This window comes from Lipotes vexillifer, unplaced genomic scaffold, assembly GCF_000442215.2.
Source record: "Lipotes vexillifer unplaced genomic scaffold, Lipotes_vexillifer_v1.1 scaffold1129, whole genome shotgun sequence".
NCBI lineage: Eukaryota > Metazoa > Chordata > Mammalia > Artiodactyla > Lipotidae > Lipotes > Lipotes vexillifer.
In genome coordinates this window covers 3,568,674-3,573,424 of record NW_006789022.1, presented here as the reverse complement: position 1 = coordinate 3,573,424, position 4,751 = coordinate 3,568,674, and positions in this window count along the sequence as shown.

Genomic DNA, 4,751 nt, shown 5'->3' with positions numbered 1-4,751 from the left:
GGGAACCCTCCTGCACTGTTGGTGGGAATGTAAGTTGATACAGCCACTATGGAGAACAGTATGGAGGTTCCTTAAAAAACTAAAACTAGAACTATCATACGACCCAGCAATCCCACTATGGGGCATATTCCCCGGGAAAACCATAATTTGAAAAGAGTCACGTACCACAGTGTTCATTGGAGCTCTATTTACAATAGCCAGGACATGGAAGCAACCTAAATGTCCATCAACAGATGAATGGATAAAGAAGATGTAGCACATATATACAATGGAATATTACTCAGCCATAAAAAGAAACAAAATTGAGTTATTTGTAGTGAGGTGGATGGACCTAGAGTCAGTCATACAGATTGAAGTAAGTCAGAAAGAGAAAAACCAATACCATATGCTAACACATATATATGGAATCTAAAAAAAAAAAAAAGGTTCTGAAGAACCTAGGGGCAGGACAGGAATAAAGAAGCAGACGTCGAGAATGGACTTGAGGACACAGGGAGGGTGAAGGGTAAGCTGGAACGAAGTGAGAGAGTGGCATGGACATATATACACTACCAAATGTATAGCTAGTGGGAAGCAGCCGCATAGCACAGGGAGATCAGCTCAGTGCTTTGTGACCGCCTAGAGGGGTGGGGAAGGGAGGGTGGGAGGGAGGAGATATGGGGACATACGTATATGTGTAGCTGATTCACTTTGTTATAAAGCAGAAACTAACACACCATTGTAAAGCAATTCTACTCCAATAAAGACGTTAAAAAAAAAAGATTGCCCTTCAGGTTAGGCTGGTAAATTCACAGATGGTAGACGGGGTGAGCTGTGTATGGGGATGAACCAAGAGGTTGTCTCTAACTAGGAGAAAAGAATGCAGCCACACCCTACACTCCAGCAAGGTGATGAGGGAGTCATCTGGGGGGCAGGAGCAGAATCTGGGTGTCCTGTAGGACGTGGAAATCTAACCTGATATCCTGTGCCAAAGAGGAGGGGATGGAGAGCAGTGCGAGGAAGGCACAGGGGTCCTGAGCAGGGAGAAAAAGCAATGGAAGAACGCTTACTGGTTCTAAGTCTGTGCTCACTTCCCGACCTTCCTGACACCCGTCCACAGGGGAGGATGCGCCATCTGGTCCACTAGCCTCTGATTGATTAATCCACCAACCTGCTCCTCATTGAAGCTCTCGGTGTGGATGCTCAGTTAGTGTGCAGCCGCCTTCGGGACACGGAGCCCTTCTCATCGTGTCCCTCAGGCAGGTCCTGATGCCACAGAACCACAAGGCAGACCCGGGCAGTGCTATCCCGGGACGACCAGGACCCAGTTCTCATCTGTCTCCCGCCAGCCCAGAGAAGGGAGAGCAAAGGGTCAATCTCCTGATGCCACCAGCCCAGAACAGACCATCTTCCTGGCGGGCAGACCTCCTTCCTCGGGTGACACTTCCCGGCATTACCATGAGGCACACACATTAATATTTAAACAGGCAACAAACCCATGCTGTTCCCACCTCCACAGACTATAATGTCTGCCCTTCCCAAAGTCACTTGAAGACCCAAGCTCCATCCTCCGTGCCCTATGCAATGTTTGGGACATAGCTATACCAAAAATATATATATATATATTCATTATTTAACTAAAATTCAAATTTAGGGACTTCCCTGTGGTCCAGCAGTTAAGACTCTGATCTCCCAAGCAGGGGGCCTAGGTTCGATCCCTGGTCAGGGAACTAGATTCCACATCCCGCAACTAAAGATCCCGCATGCCACAACTAAGACCCAGTGCAGTCAAATAAATACATGTATTTTTAAAAACCTAAAAAAAAATCAAATTTAACCTGACATCTTGTATTATCATCTGCTAAATCTGACAACCTTAAGATTCCTTCAAGACTCAGCTCCTAGGCTCTTCCTCTAGTGGCTATCTAGGGACAACCAGGACCCACTTCTCATCTGTCTGCCGCCAGCCCAGCGAAGGGAGAGCAAAGGGTCAATCTCCTGATGCCACCAGACAGTAGATTAAGTACATCACAGGACTGGAGAGCCTTTTTATTCCAACTCTCTGCTTCCTGGTGGGACCACATCAATAACCAAGTGGTCCCAGGGAGATAACCCTGACTCCCAAAGATCTGCCATCACTCTCTGGCCAACCCATTGGAGGAAGGCAAGCACTTCATGGGCAGGAAGTTCTAACCAAAGTCAACGCTTTCCCAAAAGTTAGAAACTCATTGTTTCGCATTGCTCCCTTCTTCATCCTTGTTTCTCATAGAGATGAGATCAGCTTATGAAACTGGATTCTTTGAAACCACAAACCCGTCTGAAATGTATTCGTTTCACGATCAATAAATTTCAAGACCTGATTATTTTGCAATTATATTGATACTGAAAATGTTAAATATTAACCAGATAACCAAAAAAATTATCTTTCGATATCTTACACCATAGACAAGAATTTCAGACTGTACCCCAGTGACCGGAAACTTTGAAAAATCCTTTGCCTGGGAATTCCCTCGCTGTCCAGTGGTCAGACTGCAGGGGGTACGGGTTCCATCCCTGGTGGGGAAACTTAAGATCCCGCCTGCCGCGCGGGATCAGAAGAAAAGAAAAATCCTTTGCCTGAGGAAGTGTATTGACTGACATGTTGAAAATAGCGGTTTTACTTCTGTAGACTAAGGAAGAGAAAGGAGGGAGAGAGGGAGGGGAGAAAGAAAGGTGAGGAAGGACATAAGAAGCTGGTGTGCTCTCTGGCACCTCATCATCTGGGGGCAGAAGCCAAACACTGACTCTGAAAAATAGTGTCAAAAAGTCGCTGCCTGTAGCCAATGCTCCCAGTAATTTTAACAACGCCAGGGAAGGGAGTAGTGAAAACCACCAAGACTGACCCAGCACAGATGCTTGATAGATGTTTACTGAGTGAATAAGTGAAGGACCATCACCCAAGCCCCATCGTTGCCAAAGCCCACTCTGGTTACAAACCCAATTCCCTTAGAAGTGAAGAAACGCACCAAAAAGAACTGGTGCAGGGCTTCCCTGGTGGCGCAGTGGTTGAGAGTCCGCCTGCCGATGCAGGGGACACGGGTTCGTGCCCCGGTCCGGGAAGATCCCACATGCCGCGGAGCGGCTGGGCCCGTGAGCCATGGCCGCTGAGCCTGCGGGTCCGGAGCCTGTGCTCCGCAAGGGGAGAGGCCACAACAGTGAGAGCCCTGCATACCGCGAAAAAAAAAAAAAAGAACTGGTGCAGCAGCCCTTCATCCAGAGCTGGCCAGGACTCTAAAAGCCACCTCGTGGAAGGTATTCCTTTAACTACAGGTGTTTGTTTCCTTTGGCACAGTGATATGTAATTTCCCATTTTTAGAACAATGCTCCCAAGAACAGTCACAAAAACAACCTTCAGAGGGGGCGGATTTCTTCCTGGCCACTGCTACAGCTCTGTAAAACAACAATAACAAAGGGGTTTTTATTCAAAACACTGTTTGCATCTCTCCATAAAATCGGGAGGCCTTTTGTTAACTTTTCACAAGCTGAACAAAAAAGGTCCCCCCACCCCTTGGAAGAGCACCTCAACAAACTCTTACTTTGGGGAGGGGTCTATATGGAAACGATTCCGCTGTGGGATCTGTTTGGGTCTTGACACGCCTCCGTCTGTGGGTTCCCGTGTGGCAAGGGTGGAAGGGAAGCTTGTAGAAAGCCAGTGTCTGTCCTTCGTGTGCCCTGTGCAGGTCTGAGGCCAGAAGAGGACAGTGTGTTCTTGAGAATGTGCCAATAGCAGGCCAAAGGAGGTGAGGAACCAGGGCGGGATGAGATGCTCGCCCTCTGGTCTTAGCCATTAAGGAATCCCTTTCATCATCTCCAAACTGACTTTCTCCCTGCTTCATAAACTCAGAAGAGTGGCTCCCAGATCTGAGGAGTCCTTCACCCTCTTCCCCTTCTACCTGTACCTTCCTTCCATCCCACCCCCTCCACTCTGAGGTGCACCCAACTCATCTCCACCTGGACCCGCACGTTTCTCTCCTGACTGGCCTCCTGACCGAGTCGATTTCACCTCCCATGTGGGTGTGCACGTCCGGGCTTCCTCGTACACCTCCCTACTCAAAAATGTTCCACGGGGGCTTCCCTGGTGGCGCAGTGGTTGAGAGTCCGCCTGCCGATGCAGGGGACACGGGTTCGTGCCCGGGTCCGGGAGGATCCCACATGCCGCGGAGCGGCTGGGCCCGTGAGCCATGGCCGCTGAGCCTGCGCGTCCGGAGCCTGTTGCTCCGCAACGGGAGAGGCCACAGCAGTGAGAGGCCCGCATACCGCAAAAACAAAAACAAAAACAAACAAAAAAAAGAATCACTGTGAGATCCCAAGCCGAGTGTCAAGAGCTTGGATTGTGGAGCTCGAGACCTGGCCCCGGCACCTACTAGCTGTGAGTCTCAGACAAGCTAGTGAACTTCTCTAAGCCTCAGTTTCCTCACGTGTAAAATGAGAATAATACCTGGCCGACAGATGAGTTTGGGTGGATGAAGTGAAATAATCTGTATAAAGCACCTGGCACGTATAAGGTATTCAATAAATTATTGTTATTACTTCACTTGGACATAAGAATCTGCATCTTTTCATTTTTTTTAATCAAAGCATAACATATATAAAGTACATAAAACTCACTCATCTTAAATGGACAGCTTGATAATTATTTACATTTATATGCATGTGTATACCCACCACCCCAGTCCAGATATAGACTATTTCTGCACCCCAGAAAGTTCCCCCTTGCACCATCTCAGTCCATA